Source organism: Neovison vison, chromosome 3 (genome assembly GCF_020171115.1).
Source record: "Neovison vison isolate M4711 chromosome 3, ASM_NN_V1, whole genome shotgun sequence".
Lineage (NCBI taxonomy): Eukaryota > Metazoa > Chordata > Mammalia > Carnivora > Mustelidae > Neogale > Neogale vison.
In genome coordinates this window covers 214,897,601-214,917,915 of record NC_058093.1, presented here as the reverse complement: position 1 = coordinate 214,917,915, position 20,315 = coordinate 214,897,601, and the positions used below count along the sequence as shown (strand labels likewise).

At 57.8% G+C, this 20,315-nt stretch overlaps 2 protein-coding genes across 2 annotated transcripts in view; one reads left to right on the top strand and one right to left on the bottom strand.

Moving 5' to 3' along the window:
* Positions 1–20,315, bottom strand: part of RSPH14 (radial spoke head 14 homolog) — a 77,644-nt gene that overhangs the window by 34,077 nt on the left and 23,252 nt on the right. The gene's annotated exons all lie outside the window — the stretch shown is intronic.
* Positions 1–20,315, top strand: part of GNAZ (G protein subunit alpha z) — a 52,227-nt gene that overhangs the window by 23,484 nt on the left and 8,428 nt on the right. The window lies entirely within an intron of this gene.

Sequence of the window (20,315 nt, the reverse complement as noted above, 5' to 3'; positions counted from 1 at the left end):
GTCCAGGGAGCATGGTGTGGGCGTAGTGGCCATCATCGGCACTCAAGGACCTTGGGGTAGCGCCTGCTGTCAGCTCTCTCAGTGGCCACCCTAGCATGGACAGGTCCCACTCTGACCTCGGGGCCCCGGCAGGCCCTCAGCGCTCTGAATGCTCTCTGAGTATCAATCACCATACCCTCAGGCTCCACCAGGTAGGGGTGCCCTCACCCAGCTGCTGACAAGGGGCTCAGAGACCCCAAGGTACCCAGGTGGCCTGAGGTCAGTGCCACAAGAAGCCCATACCTCATGCCTGAAATACTCAGGGCATGGAGGCCACCCTCTGCTGAGTGGGGCCTGCTCCTCAGCTGCAAGGGCAAGTTGCTTGGAGCCCAGAGGAGGGGCCCTTGGACACCTGAGTGTCAAGGAAGGCTCACTGAGGAGGAGAAAGGGGAAGCTGGGCCCTGTGAAGAGCTTTGTTTCCCATGAGGTTGGGGGGGCAGTCAGGTGCATTGGGGGAGTAACCTTGGAGGCTGGGAGGGAGGTTGACAGCTCTGCCACACAGGAGTGGGAACAGGGCCCAGGCCAGGCATTCAGGTGTCGGTCCGTGTAGCAGTTCACTAAATGCACAGAACTTCTACCAATCCCAGGCACTGTGCTGGGTCCTGGGAACTGCAACCACAACCCCATATGGATCCTGGGAGTCTGGTGGTGACAGGGTTCAGAACTGTTTCTGAGGTTTATTCCCCAGGGGTTGGGTGGGTGTGGGGAATCTCTCAGGCCCTCAGCCCTAGCTAAGGACTACTATGTGGAGGAGGAGGTCAAAGGCAGGTGGTAGGTGAATGCCCCAGAGAGTGGGGGCAGTGCAAGGAGGGGCCAAGGGGCTACGAGGGTTGGTGCTGAGCCAGTGGGGGCTCAAAGGGGAGCTGCTAGGCAGGGAAGGAAGCTAATCCGCTGGCAAGGATGGGGTGGCCACACGATGCAAGCTCAGCCCTCAACCAGAAGGTCCAGGTCACAAGGCACCATAGTGTCCTTGGGTGCCCAGGAGTGGTGGTAGGGGCTGAGCAGCTGGATAGCATGGGGGAGGCCTGAGATGCCCCACCCAGGCTGCCCTGTGGAGGAAGCTTTGTGCCAGGCAGGAACACTGAGCAGAGACCTGGAATCTGCCCTTAAGAGGCCTTTGATCCTGGGGGTGAGGGGCGTGGGGGCAAACAGGAGTCTGCAAGTAGCTGTAAGTGGTGTAGGACTGTGGGTACCAGCAGCTTGGAGAGGCGGTGGGCTAGCAGGGGTTGGGGTGATGATGGTCATGGTGGGGGACCCACCATGCTGGGAAATGGGGGGCAGGGTTAGCCTCCAGGGTTCAAGGGATCAGGCGATGGCAAGGAAGAGGCTTGGTCCTTCACTTTTCTAAGGCAGGTGGTGGCTTTATTCTTTGGGTTTATCCAGGAGTCTTACTTGAGCCTGCAGCCCCAAGAAAGCCTGTGGGTAGCTGCAGGCTGTGGCCACTGTGCTGGGTGTCTGAGCACTTTTCTGTACGGAGAGAGGGTCTTTGGCTTTCATCAGGTTTCCAAGGAAGTCCAGCCTCTTGGAGGAGGGGAAATAAACAGCTTCAAGTAGTCATGGAGATAGGAAGCAGGGCTCCCCTCATCTGCCCTGTGTGCATCCAGGGGTCTCTCCAGAGCTGTGCCAGGCAGTGACAGGGTAAGGGGTCTGGGCTGAGGACACTGCATCCATGGGGCAGGGCAAGCCTGCAGCTCCCTGTGGTCAGGGCAGCCTTGCCCCTAGCACTATGCAGTTTCTAGGGGTTCTAGCTCCTCTTATTCTTCTGCCAATACTCACTTCAGTGCCATGTATGGTTCTGGGCATAGGAAGCATCACAGACGACGGGCAAAGTCGGGCTCTTCGATGAGGCATTGCTCTGGGCAGACGGCTTGGGGCTGACCTGGCCAGGATGCAAGACCAGAGTCAGGTGCCCAGGTGAGGCCCCATAACAGTGCCAAGGCAGGTCTGCCAGCCACACGGTGCTCCCATGGTCAGCTCTCTGGGCTTCTGCCTGTTTCTGCTGTGTCCTGAGGCTGGTGACAACCTGTGCTCTGGTGCCTTCCCGGGGCCTAGATCTCAGGGCTGCTTCATCTGTCATCTTCAGCACAAGCATGGCAGGTTCTTTCAGCACTGGGCCAGGCTCCCACACTGTCTGTTGGCAGGGTCTGTTGGCCAAGCCTGTGGCCACAGGTGTGGCAGGACGTGGGAGGCGGGATGCCTGGGCCCTAAGCTGGTCCCGTGTCTCATGGAGGGATTTGGCTATCATCTCTGCTCTCTGAGCCTGTCAACTAGGAAGCGGCCCAAGTGTCCTGCAAGATGGGCCCAAAGCCAGGCCTTCTCCTGCCTGAGGCCTGACCGGCTCCGCCTGGCCCATTCCCTACCTCCTCACTGTCTCTCTCCTCTCTGCTCTGGCCTTCGTGGGCTTGTTTCACTCACATGCTCTACTGTCTCCAGCCTTAAGGGTGTGACTACCCTGCCTCTGCCTGTCTCAGTCCTTCAGGTCTCATCTCAAGAGTCACCTCTTTGAAAGGCCTTCCCTGACGCAGCACCAGCACACCCCTCCATTGCAGCCTGTCATTACGTATGGGTCCCCACTCATGTGCTGGTGAATGGCCGCACAGCTGGGCTGGGTGGACAGATGGCTGGACAGGCAGCCCCATGCAGGCCCTCACATCTCTAGCCTACTCCCGGCCCTGTGCCTGGGAGGCCCATGGCTAGCAGCCCTGGGCAGGGATGGCAACCCCTGGCCTGGCTGGGGACGTGGTTTCTGGAAGACCTATATTTGCCCCCTGTAGGGCAGCCAGGCTCTGGAGCTGTTCAGAGAATTTTCTAAAGGGAGGGGCTAGCAGCCAGGCCTGTACCCCACCGCTGCCACCACCCTGGTCTCCACAGGCCTGGGGAGGTACTTATTCCCCAGAAAAGGATATTCTTCATGAGAAACTCAAGTGAGGCTGGAAATTCACTGGATTCCAAATAGTTGTGACCTTTCATGCTCTACCAGCAGTATCTCAGGATGGAAAACAAACAGGCTGCCGAGGAAAGACAATAGCCCCTGTGGTTTCTCCAGCCGGCTGGCCGCCACGGTGGGCTGGCCGCCCAGGGGAGAGCCGGGCCAGGCGGAGACAGAGCCTGCCTCTGCCGGCGCCTGCAGGCAGCTCCTATCACCACCACCGACCCGCCTCTCTGTGTCCCTGCCCTCCTCCTGCCAGCCAAGGCGAATGCAGCCATCGGTAACAGGACGGGGCTGCCCCCCATGCCTTCTTTGCAAGGGCCCGCAAGTGTCCCTGGGCCCCAGCAAAGGCAAGGTAGCCAAGAACCAGCCGTGCTGTTTTTTGCAGAAGCTAAGGGAAACTGGGGGCCTGGTGCTACGCTCTGGACGTGGCTCCTCAGAGGTCTTCTCTCCCTGTCGGCTCTTGAGTCCTCATCTTCTCTATGACAGTGGGCTGGCAGAGCCCCCCGCCCCCATACCTGGCAAATGAGCCACAGCCACCACCACCACCTCCCCCCATCCCCCACCCGCTGGCATCTGCGTCAGCACGTTGTCAGGGGTAACGTCAGGATCTCTAGGCTCCTGGGCATGGAGGGCTGTGGAGGGCTGCAGTAAGCACAGGACAGCACCTGGGCAGGGGAGGCAGATTCTGGGCTGTCCGTGGACCACGGCAACGAGCAGATGCAAGGAGCCATGCCCAGCCTTCATAATGATTCCCCACCCTGATCCTGGAAGGATTTAATGGGTCCTGGGCCTGCCTGGGGCCCCATCGCCGCATATAGCCCTGGCAGGCACCTAGGGGCTCCAGAGCCTATGGTGGGCCCCTACTGTCCCTCATGGGGCCCCCTCAGAGAGCACAGGAGGCTAGAGCACAAACCAGGGGTCACCTGACTGATCCTGTGAGGCCGTGGCAGCTGTGCCTGTTGTCCTGGTCACGGGTCGGGGGACAGGTGGGGGTGCCCAGGCTTAGGACAGTCATGGTCCCTCCCTTAGCCACACCTGCTTCCTGAGGCCAAGCCAGGGCTCCCTGCCTCTGGCCTGCCTTTTGTGGCAATGCCATTTCTGGCAGCTCTGCCTGCCTTCTGGGCCTGTCCCATGGCCTCTTCCAGGAGTAAAGAGAGATAGGGCTTTAAACTCAGAGACTTTGAAGTGGCAGGGGGGGTGGGAAGTTGGGGTACCAGGTGGTGGGTATTATAGAGGGCACAGCTTGCATGGAGCACTGGGTGTGGTGAAAAAATAATGAATACTGTTTTTCTGAAAATAAATAAATTGGAAAAAAAAAAAAAAAAAAGTAAACTCAGAGACTCGGCCATTGCCCCATTCGGGCACAGAGGCATACTGGCTAGCCACTCATCCCACTGTGACAGCCCCAAGAGGCTGTGTGCCCCAGGCCCTGCCCCCGCCCCTTTAGTACCCCACCAGGTGGGGCCCCAGCACCCTGCTGCGAACCCCTGGAAGGCACAGGAGGGTGGACACCTGCCCCCCAACCTCTACCCCTGCAGATCTGCTAGTGGACTCTGCAGCTGCTTAAAGGTAGAAGATTCTTCAGAAAAGACAGATGAAAAGGTCTAAGTATAAAGTATCAAAGTGTTCTCATGTGAAAACCCACAGGGAGCTCACTAGTTGCCCATTTTCTGGTGGAGCTGTTGGTGTTCCCGGCCCTGTAAGGGGCCTGTTGTGCACCTGCTGTGTAGCTGCTCTGCAGATGCAAGGCCTGGACTAGAGGCCAGACACTGAGGTGAACCCAACTTTCCCGACGGCACAAGGAGCTAGGTTTGGGGGGAGGGGGCAAACACGCTACACGGTTGTGGTGTCATTTCTACAAACCTTATGCTGTCCTGGGACACCTGCCCCCTCCTTCAGAACCTGGCAGTTCCCTGGTGTCCCCTGCTTTGCTTTCATGCAGGATCAACTGTGGCCACAGCAAGGTGTGGCCTGGGCCACAGCAAGGCTCTGGGGGAGGCATGGTGTCCCCACTGCTTATCCACAGATACCTGACTGACATGTGTTGAGGAGGGTCCCTGCAATTATGGGTAGGACACAAGGACACGTCCCTCAGGGCGTCAAGTTCTGCAGCTGGCAGGTACTACATAACCAGACTCCAGACTGTGATTGTAACCTCTGCTCAGCCCTGGGCAGTGGCCCCGCCTCATCCTGGGACTCTCAGCTCCCAGGGGAGCTGACCTCAGTACAGGTCCCAGGCCCCCCACCCCATGAGGCCAGGCCCAAAGCTCCATCATCCTCCTAGTCTCTATGGCATGTGCTGTGGGCACAGGGCTAGCACACAGTGGTGCTTAGCAGACTGGACTGGGCAGGAAGCATGCAGGCGGGGGAGGAGCCAGAGGTCAGGGCCATCTTCTGGGTGTGCACCTGCTGGGACACTCAGCCCTTCTGGGAAGCCCCTGAAAGGGCCGGGCCCTAAGTGGGGGTCATGTGCAGTGTGCCTCAGAGGAGGGGGCTGCTCAAGGCTGTCCTACAAACTGTCCCCGCACCCTAGCACTGCTTTGTCATTCAGCACTAAAGGGAGCTTGGTGGTGGCGTGGTGTCATGAAATGACATGTTGAAGGTGATACAGTGGATTGCAGGAAACAGGCTTTTATCTATGGTTAGCAGAGCTGGTGATCACAGAGCTGGGCCAAAGGAGGTGATTAGAATGGGCAACAACCAGATGTGGGTGATACCCCAGCTTAGTTTTGTCCTTTAGTGTCCTAACCAGCCAGCTTTGCAAATGGGGAAAATGGGGCCTAGAGATCATGTATTGTGTGTCCCAGGCGTGAATCTGGCTCTCAGGGGATGGGGAGCTGGCACTGCTCCCTCAGGGATTCTCCCACATCCTGTAGGTACAGGGGTGCTCCAGGGAGAGCCTTATGGGGTGGACTGCCTTCCCCTCCTTGGGCTCAGAGGACTTGAGTCAGGGTTGGCACTGCCCCCCTACACCCCATCAGTGGCAGGACCACAGGCAGTCCAAGCAGAGTATACCCCCACTCTGCCTCCTGCTCCTGACCCAGTCGAGGACATAGATCCAGGAATTGTGCCATGGGGACTTGGGTCTGTGCCGGGAAGGCATGCCATCGACCCACATAGAGGCCGCCAGCTTTCCCCCCACATACCCTCCACCGCAGCACGGGTCTCCCTGAGTCTCTCCTTCCGATCTCATGGTGTGCCAGGGCCACACTCAGTTTGTTGCAACCTCTGCAAATCACAGATGATCCTGGGGTATCAGAAACCTCCTGGACCAGACCCAGGAGGCAGGCCCTGGCTGGCAGAAGGGCCAGGTTTCCTTGGAATGGACAGTCCCAGGCACAGATCTGAGCTGCTCTGCTGAGGCAAAGGCATTAAGAGGGTCAGGCCATGACGGTGCAGGTACAGCAGGCACGGGGCTCGGCTGGCCACACACTCTCCCCAGCGGCATCCCCTTTACAGCATAGACCAACTCTTTCTCTCTGTGGTTGGCTGCAAGGGGGACGGGCACACATGTACTCACAAATGGGTTGCTGTCAGCTCAGAGGTGCTGTCGGTACTTGTGAACCGTCCCCACCCCCCAACTCCATGTGGGTTCCTTAGGCCCTGTGCCCGTCCAAGGTCCTTTGCCTTGTGGCCCAGCCCTTCTCCTAGCACTAACAGGGCGAAGGCCACCTGGTTCTCACCTCAACAGACCCTGGCTGTGAGCCCATTGCCCTGACTCAGTGAGTGGCCAGTGGCAATGGGTACTTGCTCCCCCAGGGCCCTGGGCTTGGTGTGAGTTCCCATGGGGTGTCGGCTCCAGCCTGCGATAAGCAAGGGCAGAGTGGAGACAGGGCAGAGAAGGCAGTGGCCATCAGCCATCACTCCCCCACAGCACAGCCTGATGCCTAGATGTGATCCCTAGCACTTGCCAACCGATAGTTCAGTTCCTCTGGCTGAGACCTTCTTCCCTCTTTTCCCAGGGAGACGTGAGGCCACTGAGTCCATTGTCAATAGCAGTTTCCTCCATTCCGCCTTCCCTGTTGCACTGGAAGCTTCCAAGGGCTCCCATTTCCTGTCTACCTCTATGCCTAACTCCTTGCCCTGAGTAAGTTCTCCATCAGATATCTGCCAAACAGAAGGATGAGACCATGCCCTGGGCTCAGGCCCACCTGCTGCTCAGTGTGACCAGCCCCGCCATTCCCACTCCCAGCTGGCCAGTACCAGCTCCACACTGCAGAGGGGAGCTTCAGGATCCTAATACTGCCTTTCCGTTTAGCCCTACCTCCTCATCCTTGTGGACCCAGCTCTGCCTGGAGCATCTCAGCCACCCTTCCATGGTAGTCACCTCCTGCTGTATCACTAGAGTTCCCTTCCCCCACCGCCCCCCCAGGCACAGGCTGTCACTAAGCACAGCTGGGACATCATTCCCGTCGCTCGCCTCTTCCCCCACAACAGACTTTGCCACGCGCTTTGGCAGAATCTGCATGGGGATGTCCACAGTGTTCCTCGGATCTCTGAGCCTGGTGGCTCTCCCCAAACAGGAAGTCAGCCAGCTCAGACTCCAGTGTGGGCCTCCCTCAGAGACAAGCTGGGGTCTGCCTCTTGCCCTAGCGCTGACAAGCCTGGGGGAAGAGGAGCAGGCAGGTGCTCTCTGCACTGTGCTGGCAGAGCCGGCCCCCCACCTGCCTACGGGGTTGCCGAAAGCCAGGTTAGCAGCGGCAGAGCCTCCCTGTCTGCACACCAGCCGGCAGCCGGCTGGAGGGCTGGAGCTGGCCAGTACCAGCTCCCAAGTGCCAGGTTTCCGAGTTTTACAAACTCTGTGAGCTGGTTGCCATTGTGTTGGTGGCTTAAACTCATCCAGGAGAGAGTATTCACATGACAGAAATTGGCAAATGCTACAAATCAGCCCCCTCCTGGCTGGCTGTTAAACATTCGGCACCCTACTGCAGCTAGTGACCCCAAACCCTAGCCAGGAGGGCCTGTGCCGGGGCAGGCTCACTGAGAGGTGAATTACAGCATTCGCTGTCTGCATCTTTCTGGAGAGCTGGGCAGTGTCCCTCTTTCTCAGACTCAGCAGTTCCCTGCTCTGGCCCTGTGACCACAGGTGTGATTTTCTGTTCACATTCATCCCATTAGAGAACAGTGATTGGCCAAAGTGGCTCCACGCTCATCCTGAGTCCCCCCTCCCACTCTCCCCAAGCAGATTTACGAGAAGCTTTCTACACAGGAAAGCAGACTCAGAGCTGGGTAGTTTTGCTTTCTCTCTGTCAGCACGTTAGCAGACTAACATGAGACCATCTGCTCAAGCTCAGGCCTGTCCTGTGTTCTTCTCCACCTGAGAGGACAGGCCCTTAGGGTATTCATTCAGGAAGCATTTCTCACACACCTCCTGTGTGCAGCAAGCTCACGATCTAGGCACAGAAATGATTATGTCTCCTCCTCCCGTATGGTCAGATGAGATCGGCCTCACGTAGTCCCAAAGGGCTGGGGTGGCTCTGCCAGCACCCACTGGCCCCGTGCTCTCTGTGGCCAGCTTCAAGGCACCCCTGTGAAGCAGCTGTCTGGGAAGGCCTACTCTGCCCCGGAGACCAACTTGCAGGAGAGAAGCGGGGGGCCAGGCATCAGGGACCTGAGTGGATTAGGATGTAAGTGGGAGTAATGATCTGTGCTCATTGTGGACCTTGCAGAATCCAGCCTGGCTCTGGGCGCTGGAGCAGCCAGCAAAGGCAGGACCAAGGGGCTCTCGGGGGGCGGGTAGTAGAGAGCTAGGGCCCCAGCTGCCCTGCCGAAGGGGCAAGATTCCAGGAGCTGCATCCTATCCTCAGCAGGCTACAGTGGACATTGGTGCCCGCATACCTGGGGACAGCAGAACTGGGGTTTACTGGAGCAGTTGTGTCTCCTGCCATTTGTGCACCTCCCCCTCTGCCACCTGATCTGCTCTAGAGGGTGCCCCTTCCACTGATGCAGAACATCTCCATTCTGTGCTCACTGGGAGCTGCACAGTGGAACTTGCCAGCCTCCATCCCACCCGGCCACCCAGCCAGTGGGGTAGTTAATTTCCCCTGCATTTTAGTTCTTTACGCACGCATCGAAACAGGCCTAGGTTTTAAGATACAGGTTATTATTGTTTTAAGGGATTTCTATAATCCGAGAACTGAAAAACAGCTTGTCCACTTACCAAGAACAGAGTGCAGGGAGGAGACTAAGAGCAGTGGGGGACCAAGCTGACTTGGGGACCCTCATTAACTAGCATAGATGGGACGTTGGAGGTCTGCAATCCAGGGGAGTCCCACAACTGCCCTGAATAACACCAGAAATGGGTCTGTGCTAACCAGTTCCAGGTGGCACTCCTCTTTGCCCATCTATAGGGTGCCGAGGCCCCACCGGCTCTGACGTCTAGTGTTTCTGGGAAGATTAGAGTAACCATCAACTGGGGGGAGGGGCAGGCTATGGGCATCTGAGGGGGACACTGAGGACAGAGCACAGCGAAATGCACCCCTACTCCCTGTGCATGGCTCCCGACTGGACCTATGTCCTCAGGCCCTGAAATCAAGCTCTGGCTGGCCTGGGAGCCAAGGCTACAGCTTCCCCTAATCCTGCCTTCCTCACCCACAGCTGTCATCTCCCTGGCTCATGCACTTTCTCTAATTTCGTTAATAAAATCACAGTCAGCCCAAGGCCCTGGGCTGACCAAGGCAACCTTTAGTCTTGGATGGCTTCCCACCCCTGGGCCAGCAGGAAAGGCACTAAGGGGAGACTTCTACGCCAAGGCTCTTTATTCAGTATCCATCGGGCTCCCCAGCACACCCCCTGTGGTTCCTCTTTCAGCCTTGACTGCCCAAGGACAGGACCCCAGGCAACGAGAGGGAGCAGTACCTGGCCACATGGGACCCCTGGTCTTGTGCAGCTTCCGCATGAACGATCGGATCCAGTCTTGGCTTCCTCATCTGTAAAGTGGGGCAGTCCCTCAGCTCAAGGACAAGACATGGTTTTGATGATCTCTGCCTTTACCTGTGCCTGTGCTTGGTGCCCACAGGGCCTGGAACTGTGGGGCTAATGCTCTGATGGAAGAGAATACAGGTGTTGGGAGTTTAGACCCAGGGTAGATCAGCAGGACAGGGAACCTCTCCCAGACCCTATGGCCTCCCCTGTGACCCTGCCTGCTGTGGGTGACAGGGAAGGTGGTACGGGAGTCAGCACAAGCCTAAGAGGAATGTGGTACCCTCCTGCCATTTCATTTCCTCTCATAGGAGATAGCCATGAGCTCCCCCTGGACTAGCATGTGGGCTGAGCCTGCACACAGCTAAGGTCCCCCAAGGCCAAGGTCAGCCTACCACAGAGCAGGCTGGGGCCATGGCTGGCCTGAGCTGAGACTGATTCCCCAGGGTGATCTGTTCCCCAGGGAGCCTATTGATAGCCATACTGCCTACTGTACACCCCGCCCCAGTCCCACACATGACTCGCAGGGCCAGGCTGTAAGTTCCCCACAGGCTATGATGTGACATCATGGAGCACAGGCAGTGCTGGACAGGGCTCTCACGGTCTGCTCTGACACTCAGACACTCTGGCTTTTTGTAGCCCAGCTGACCAAGGGACCTGGCATGGGGCTCTCAGAGCAAAGGCACTGTGGCACTGCCAGGCCTGGGCCAGGACATGTTCCTCCCAGGAGGCATTCCAGTCCCCCAGTTACAGTGGTGTGGGGAGGGCAGGAGGTCTCTTCTGGCCAGCAAGGAACCTGTGGAGGTTGGAGGCCTAGTGATCCTCGGGGCTGTCCCACTGTGTGAGTCCAGCCTGTAGGCAGTGAGGCCATGACTGATCAGCTGGCCTCTGGCACACCCTCCCCCCAAGTCTTGTTCCTGCTCCCACCTACACTCTGTCTGCTGGCATAGCTGCTGAGGCTCTGTAGTCCCACAACCCAGACTGTCCTGCCCACTTATGGCCCAGCCTGAACATCACCCTGAACCACCCTCATGCTCTCCCCCAACACTGCCTATCTGGGACAATGCACTGGCACAGCCGTAGTGAAGCAGGTGGGGACAGGAAGAGGTGGTCAAGGCGTTTGGGGGCCCATGCAGGAGGCAGTGACTTCTGAGCCACACATCCTGAAGCCCAAGGCTTTCTCCCAAGTGAAAACAAGGGCTTGAGGCCAGAAATGGGGCCCTTCCCACTTTGTCTCACCTCCCAGCCTTGCCTATGAACAGGCTGAGAGGCTGGGATAGAGCTGGCCAGAGAGAGCACCAGGAAAGCACTGTCTGCTGCTGAGAGCCTAGCAAGGTATGGGGTGTGTGTATGACAGTACCAGCATCCTGGGCAGGATAAAGCCAATAGCCACCGCCTTGGGCAAATGCAGTGATAGGCCCTGGGCCAGCAACAGCCACTCCCAGGCTGGAGGTCCCTGTCGTGGCAGTGCCTGGGATCCGTGGAGCGTCCCACGGCCTGCAGAATTCCCTAAATCATGTCCCTATTGTATGGCTGTACCAATATGCACATGGCAGTTCTTCCTTGGGAGAGGTTCTGCCACTGATCAGATTCTCACTGGAGAGGACACCCCAGAAGATTGCACTAGCCTCCTTCGCCCCCTGCAGATGGAAAAACAAGGGTCAGGGCACTAACGGCCCATAGACAAAGGTTCGTCATTAAGATAGCTCTGCCCTCCCTGTCCCCAGCTTCCCATGTCCCTGCAAGAACTGGCTGCCACCGCTTTCAGCAGCCTTTGCTCCTGGAGGTGTTGCCTAGGACTATGCCCAGGAGTACAGAAGCATGTTCCTTGCTGAACAGGATCAGGCTAGTGGGTTCTTGTGGGGGTGGGGGTCCCTGGAGCTGAAAATACGGAGAGTTTTTTGCACCACCATTTCCTCCCTTGGTGACAGTGATGGTCTGCAAGCCCCAGGCCAGGCCTGTAATCTGTGTTGCCAGCTTCCAATCCGCACGCACCTGTGTCCTGCTGTTTGCTAATTTCCCGTCAGTGACTGACAGCAGGGGGACTTGGATCAAGCTGGCAAGTTTTAACATAAAAACAAATAAGAAACAGTTCTCATTTCAGCTGAAGCAGAAACGGATTGGGACTTTGAGAGAAGCATTCCTCCGTTAGGTGGTGGACTGTGGGTGGTGGTTAAGGTGAGGGCAGGCGGGGCCACAGCCTAGACTCCATCCAACACTGCCAGTGGCCTGTTGGGTGGCCCAGGGGCACCTGCCCTCTCTGGGCCTGGACATGAATTGGTGGAGCAGAATATGGGAGCTCCAGGGGTCCCAGAGCTTTCAGAGCAGATGCTTCCATGTTGTCCTGAGAATTTGCTGCCCCAAATACCTAAGCTACCTTCTCAAGTGACAGGATGCTCCCCACCCACGTGGCACTAACCCCAGGGCTCTGTCTCCTGTGTGGATGCTTGTGGGAGTGGGATAGTCCTTTCCATCTCTAAGATCCTATACATCATTGATTCTGAGGTGCAGTGAAACCAGAAAGCAAAACCAAGTGAGGTGTGTATTTGTGGTGCTGGTGTCCTGGTTGGCCAATTCAGACTCCTGGGGGCACAGCTTAGTCAGCTGGGACCCCAGGGGTGTTGTGTGGCCTGGGCTGCCCACGTCCAGGCCCCTTGTCCCTTGCACAGCTCCTGAGGAGTCCAGGCAGTCCATAGGTCTGGGGCACAGCTTCAGCTCAGAGCTCGGATGGCTGTGTGGGCCGTCCGAGTGGAAGCTCGGCCACAAGTGGCCACAAGTGGAAGCTGAGCTGGAGTGACCACACTTATATTGAGGTGCCCTGACTCTCAGCCCTGTGCCAAGTACCGTGGGAGAGTTGGTGGTAACCAGGCCTCAGCCCTTCCTCTCCAGAGGCTGGCATCCAGGTTGGGAAGACGAAGGAGGGCAGAGGACAGAGACTAGACCCCCAGACGCCATCATGGGGCCCTGCGTATAAACCTCTAAGCCCCCCATCGTCACAGGGTGTGCCACTCACTACACAGATGAGGGAACTCATGTTCTAAGAACAAGTTCCCCAGGTGGCCCAGGTGGCCCTCCGTCACCTTCTAAGGAGGACCCTTGGCTCTACCCTGCCATGGGGGGTAGAGGGAGTCTGAGATGCTGCCACCCTTGCTATTATTTTGGGTCCCCCTAGTCACCCTCCATGTACACATGGGGAAGCCAGGGACCAGCAAACAGAATGGCCCATGGAAGGTGGGTGCCAAGCTGGTGGGAGGCATTAGAGGCAGGTGGTCCAAAGCTAAACTGGCCGAGGCAGGAAGTAGCTCTCCCCTGTCTCTGGCAGGTTCAGAGGGGTTTAGGCTATTAGGACCTGAGTTTCAGCTTTTCCAACAAACTGTTATCTTGTTTAAACAGACTTTGCTGTTTAAATGACAGGCCTAGCCGGTGCTGTTACTATGAACGTTGCAACTGTCACTGGATTGGGGGGCAAGGGGACAGGCAGGCAGTGACTCTGACTTCTGCACTGGTTGGAACATACCCCTACGGCAAAGATGCCCCATTTATTGCTGGCCTGAGGCCTACAGGGCTGAGCACTTTAAAATGGGCCACGCCTGACCCTCCCGTCCCCTTCCCTTCCTGCATAGGTGTGCAGCAAGCAGGAGCCTGGGAAAGAAGGAGAGAAGGTGGTGGGAAGGTCAAGGGCCCCATGAAAACCTGGGACTGTCCAAGGGCATGAGGTGTACCACCCTGAGTTGCTAATCTTTGTGTGCCACATGCTAATCTCCACTCTAGCCAGGGAGTCCTGCAGCCTCAGGGCTGTTCGTCCACAGGTGGCAGCACAGGCTGGCAGGGGGAAAGGAGGTAGGAGCAGGAGCCAGGCAGGCCCCCCACCCCAGCCTGCAGAGTTGGGGTCTGGGGCCTCTACGCAAAACCCCCCAGGGCTGGCCATTGGGGTGGGAATGGGAAAATAAAACCTGAGACTGCATCCACTAAAACACAGGATCAGGTAGTTGCCGATCGTTTGAGAGCCGGAAGAGCTCCTGCTTATCAAATGCCTTTTCAGCCCGTTTTGCTGGATTGATCCACTGAACAACGGAGCTCAAGTGAGAAAGAACACAGGCCAGCTGTCAGTGAAAGACCAGGGCCACGCAAGACCTGTCTTGGGGAGGGAAGCCTGGCCCTGCTATCCTTAGTGGCCCCTGCCATCAGCGTCCTGGGCTGGGGAGGAGGCTGGGAACAGGGTGAGGCCATCTGTGGGCCAGGCCCAGGGCCGTGCACCTGTGCAGGAGGGCAGGGCAGGGCCCTTGGCCTGTAGCTCCTCCCACCCCACCTGAGCCCCACATTCACGGCTGTCACACTGATTGATCGCCAACAGCGCGCGCCATCTGGCCCTGCTGCCGTCACCCCACATTCGGCAGACCGCCCTGGCCGGGTACTGGAGAGACCAGTGCCCCTGACAGACAGGGCACTGTGCTCACGGCAGATGATGAGCAGTAATGACAAGGTCCAATGGCGCTTGAAGCTGTGTCGCAAATTAACAGACAGTTAAGGTCATGACTGGGGTGCTTCAGGTGGGGAGGCGTCAGGGAGGGCATTGGACAGTGACCCTCTCTGTGGGAACCCCAGAGAAGGAACAGCACAGCCATAGCAGAGGCCCTCAGGCAGGGAGGGGAAGGATGTGTCAGGGAGCTGGGGGAAAGCACCCTATCACCGTCTACGATAGAAGCGACTGGAAGGGGTAGGCTTGGTTGTGGTAGGGCCATGGGGAGAGCCACAGAGCAGAAAGTTGGGAGACAGTCTAGCAAGAGATGAAGGGGGAGGACTTCAGGGAGAGGTGTAGATGGATTCCAGTTGTGTCTGGAGGTACCATCAATGGGACGGGATGCAGGCAGAGCCCACAGCCTGACATGGGGTCCTCTGCATGCCACAGCCACCTGCTCCCCCAGCCTCAGCTAGGGTGACTTCTGGTGGCAGAAGTCAGCTCATTATTCAGTGCCCAGCCTAGACATGCTCCCTGCCCTGTGCCACCTGCCCTCCTGCTTGCACAGTGTGGTGCTGGACAGCTAGTGGCATATGTGTCCTTCCCCTAGGGGAGCTCCGTTCTCATAAGCCAGGACTGCCCCTTGCTCTTCTCTCTCTCTCGAAGCAGGAGTCCACACTACACTCAGTGGGAGCTTAAGGTAGAGCCCAGTGACCAACTGGGGTCCAAAGAAAAGGGACTGGAAGGGCAGCCAAAGCCACGGGTGGGAAGGTGGGCCTGCATCTTGGTGCTGTGGCCAGTGGTGCTCAGTGGGGGGTGCTGAGTGTCTAGCTTCCTCACGCTGTTGCCTGTTGACCACATTTCTATTGTGACTCACTGCATGAGAGCCGAAAATAACTGCCATCTCCTGGCTAGCCGGACCCGGAGCTGTCGAACAAAGTTCAAGGAGAACCAAGGCAGTCCTCCATGGGCCTGGTCAAACAGTGGTGGGCAGCCCTGTTGGAGCAGAACAGAGTCTGAGAGCCCCGCACCCAGGCCCCCACCCTAAAGGGTTGCTTCCTGCCTCAGTAAGGGATCAGCCACTTACCCTCCCAGACTGTCCCACACATGCCATCTGGGGAGCCCTAGAGCTGAAATAAGCCAGGGAGAAAAGGGGGGTCAGATGCTGATCTGAGTGGACACCTGACGAGGGGTCAGAGAGCAAGGGTAGCCAGGGCCTACACTGGGGAGGCCTGGGGCTGGGCCTGGGGCCACAAGAACAGAGTGTGATAGGAAAGCATGGAGTGGGAGTATGGATGGTGCAGAGGAGAGGAAGCCCCCCGTGGCTGTGACAGATGGAGGGGAGAGAGTGGCAGGAGCTTCTGTCCCTGTGCATGGACAGCGCTGTGTCCATCTTTCTCAGCCTGGCCATCCTGAGGGCTTAACCACAGCCTCAAGACCAGTGTAGCTCCACAGCCTTGAGGACCTAGGTTTGGAGGATGGGCAGCTGACCTGGGCCTGGCAGCAGTGGAAAGTGGAGGCTGTCCTGAGGGAGAATGCTGCTCGCCCCAGAGGCCCTGAATGCCCGGGAGGAACGAACAGTGAGTGACAGTGCTTCCTGGCTCCCCCACATTGCCTTGGTGTTTCTCCTTTCTGTGCTGTCCCTGCAGATTGGCTCCAGGGACGGTCAGGGGCTCATCGATTCATTAGCCTCATTAATCCAGTTCTCCAGTCTGGCAAGGCAGCGTTTACGTTTGCGGGAGGAAGAAGTGGGAAATGCTAACCAGATTGGTCTGAAAATGACCCCGGTCTCCAGCTCTGTCCCCAGACATGTCCCCCCTTTCCTGGGGCCAATAGCAGTGGGAGGGGTGGCTGTAGTTGTCTGAGACTCTCCTTGGGATGGGAGTGGTAGGTCTAGGAGCTGGGCCTAGGCAGGCCAGGCAAACCCTCTGAGCCCGTTTCTACATCTGTAAAATGGGAACATTGGGAAGATCCCCTTATAGCCTCTTTTCTGAGATGAACAGAGCTAGACATCCAGGCATCATGGAGCCTCCACACAAAGGAAGCAAGGTCCAGAGCCATCAGGGGCAAAAGTTGAGTCTAACACAGCCACAGGCTAACACTGCCAAGGGCAAGGCACTATCCAGTAGTCCCTCAGTAACACTGCCAGCATCTAACCTCCTCTTGCATGGGGAGGCCCCCTCCACCCAGGGGTACTTCAGCCAGGTCACTGGGAGGACCTCCTTTCTCCACTGCCCACTATCCTGTACAGTTGGGGACAGTTGAGGGTCCCCTCAACTCCCAGACCCCCTCCCCTCCCCTCCATCCCAACAAGGAGGTAGTTATGGCCAACATTTCTCAGGCCAGCCGGCCAGGGCCAGGCCTGTGTGCCCCTGTGAAGCAACGCCTGGCCCAGTTCAAGATCAGCAGCCTCCTCCTGCCATTGGTCTGTGTTGCGGTGTGAGGCTCTGAGGGTGGAGGCTTTCTCCTCAGTTGTCATGGAAACAACAGTGAGTCTGCTGAGCATCTGAGTACTCAGCTCAACAGCGGGAGGGGAGCAGCCACCCTGGGCGGCAGCTGCTGTGACAGACTCTCAGCAGCTCAGCATTTGGAAGGACCCAAGGGGCTGCGGTGCTCCTCAGCCTGGCGAGCCCAGAGGGCAACTCAGAGAACTCCTTGCCTGCTGTCTCCCTGTGGGTGGCTGGGCCATAACCACATCGGCCCTCTTGTCCGCACAGGATTATGGTGATTTCTGTCCAGGCATGAGTGAGCTGAGCACAGAGGCCCTGCCCTCCAGGAGACACTTCCAGTGAGGGGACACATACTGTGGGGCAGAGGAAGAGAGTGGGGAAACACAGATTCCAGCAGGCGACAGCCTTGAGCTGGAGCTGCCTGGGGAGCTCCGAGCATCCTGTCCCCGTCCCTGCAGGCGTGAGCCAACATGACTCAGGCCTCCTCCACCTGCTCCCGCAGTGGGCCTCTGCCAAGGAGCGGCACTGCTGCTCCCTATGTGGTTTTTGCCTGTCTGCCCACCCATTCTACTGTCTCCCAAATGTGTCCCAAGCCCCTCACTTTCAGACAGGTGTGTACAGTGCTTCCCCCTCCCCAACTCCAGCTCAAACGAGAGTGGCAGGCCCGCCCTGGAGCACAGCAATCTGTCCACAGGTTCAGGATGCCGTCACAAATCTCCAGTCTCCAGCCAGGCAAGGCAAGGTGAGCTCAGCCCAGCAGCTGGGGAGACCCCAGAAAGTCTCAGGCCTGGGGTGTTGTGGCACATGGGAACAGGAAGTAGGCTGACAGGAGGTGCTTCTCAGCAGAGGTGAATGGCAAAGGGTGTCCTGGAGCCCAAGAAGGCTGCTTGACCACAGTTCCTCACTGTTGGCCGTAGCTGCTCTGAAAGGAGAGCAGGGTATCCTAACATTGTGACAACAGCACAAGGCCTGAGCCCAGATGAGGCTCTGCTGGTCCTAGCATCCTTCTTACCCCTGAATCCCACCCTGTCTCCTGCTCCTCAGAGTACCTCTCCCTCCCCCACTGCTTCCCCTAGGGAACTGCCCCCCACCCCACCCCAAGGCACAGTTCAAGGAGGCCTCCTTGAAGAGGAGTCTGGGGCTTGCACTCTGCTTCTTGCCACTACCACCCTGTCTACCTGCGGGGAGATACATTCCAGGGTTTTGTACCTCTGAGCACCCCATGAACAAGCTGGAGTCCAAAAGAGACCTGAACCCTGGAAGGATGAGGACCCTCAGTGGGCTGGCTGGGGAAGCAAAGGGCTTTGGGCCACCAGCAACCTGCAGTCTGGGCCCAGACTGGCCTCTTGCTCCTGAAGCCTTGGTCTGGGGCACCCCACAAACAGCCTCCACCAGCTTCCCTTGGCCACCCAGCAAGGCCACCTGAGCACCCCCAGGCCATCCTAGACTTCTCTGCAGCTTTACATGAAGAGAAATATACACATACTCCTCTCTCGCCCCCAAAGACCTGCCCCCCGCCCCCTGCTTCCTTGGAGACAAAGAATAAGCTGTTTCCCTGGGTGACTGACACAATCCTTGAAGTAATTTTACTCTCGAGGCACAACCCTGTCTGTCTTCACACCGGGCAACAGCTGCAAACATGTCTAACACAGGTCCCGCCCACCCCACGCTCCTTCCTGCCAGGGACTCAGGGCACAGGTCTGAGGGTGGGGCCCGCTTGCCCTCCTCCCTCTGGCAAAGTCTGGGGACACCAAAGCCCTAGTGGGGCTCAGGATGGGCCGGGGAAGTCTTGGAGGCTTCTCCCACCTACCAAGCCCAGAGTTTAGGATGCTGGGCCTCCCCTGCCTCCCCTGGTCGGGGGAGGGGCAGTTGGCATTGCAGTGAGGGTGGCTACCAGGCTGACCACTGGGACATGCCATTCAGTGGGTCAGCACTCCCCCACCCATGAGACCACACCCGCCAGCTAACAGGCAGCTCCCAGACCTTGGTGCCCCCAAGCTTCCACCACAGAGGAAGCCCCAAGGGGCCAGAGGCTTGGCTGTTACTTCGTAAAGGGTGCCAGTTTTGAGGTCCAACCCCAAATGAAACTTCCCCTTTGGCCTATTCAGCCATGGTGCTGCCAGGCAACCTCAGTGCCCTGGTCCTGCTCTCAGTGCCCTTGGAACCTGGCACTTTGCTGCCCGGGGCCAGGCCCGGTGGCCCAGCTGCGGGGTGGGTGGCCACAGGGCTGGCTCCATCCATTGTGAATGGAACTCATTCATGTGCATAGCCCAGCCTCCCAGCCCTACTTCCAGTGTGAAAAGCTGAATTCACAGTTCCCAGGAACAAACACTCCAGGCTTTTCTATAATGCACAGACTTGAGTTTCCCAGGTTATAACAAGACTGACACCTCATCCTGAAGATGAGGAAACTGAGTCCCAGGGCAGGACAGAGCCTCCCAGGCTCTGGAGCCCAGCTGAGCCAGTGCTAAGGCCCTGGCCCCCCACTGCATCCCCTCCATCCCCTCTAACAGCTTGTCCGCACTAAAGCTCCATGCCTTTGCTGATCTTTACTCTAGTGCCTTTCCCTGCCCTACCCCCTACAAGGCGCAGGAGAGATGCCCCCTCCAGGAAGTCTCCCTTTTTATCTCAGTCATACCCATGATGGCCACCACAGCCATGAGGACTGAGCTTTCCCTGAATGTCACACTTTAGTTCTCAGCCACCCTGAGAGGGGGCAATGCAGGTGGGGAAACAGGCTTGGGATAGCTAAGAGCCAGTGGCTGGCAGATCAAGGTTCTGACCCTCATTGGCACCCTACAGCCACCACACCACCTCATTCATTTCATCCTCCCTAGGACTGGCTCGCTGAGAACAGGGCCATTGGCTCACCTCTCCATCACCCTTACGCTTAGAACAGCATCTCATGCAGAAAATCCCCTGGAGAAGGTCTACCAGGGAGATAAGGAAGGAGTGTGGAAGTGTTGGCAGACTGGAATTCCAAGTCACCTGGACCCCAGGGTGCTGGGAATTGTTGAAACCTTGATGTCACCAGCATTTTATGTGAGGTCTAAGGCTGGAGACCCCTGTGGACTCCTGGTTGGGCCAGCTGCCTTGCCCTGTGCTGTGACCACAGTGAGCCCTGTACCGGACCCTGGGGGGTGGGAACCTGGTGGAGAGGGAGCAGGCAGGGACTCAGAATGGGTCAGTACAGAGCCTTCCCCAGTCATGCAACATATCACATGCTACCACCTCCTAGCATATCCCCCACTCCATGAAATATGCCCATCAGTAGAGGGTAGGCCCCCCAGTTGGCCTCTCCTGTGTTCCAAAGGCCTGGTTGATGGTGTGTTCAGCATGAGTCGGCATTTGCATACGGCTGCCCAAAACCAGTGTGATCTTGCAGGGTAGACAGGTACTGGTCCCATCACCCTTGGAATGCGTGTCCACATGATGTTGGGAACAGGATGGACTGAACTAGTGTTCTATAAGGACTACAGAGCTGGGAGCTGGTATGGAAACCAAGGGAACCTGG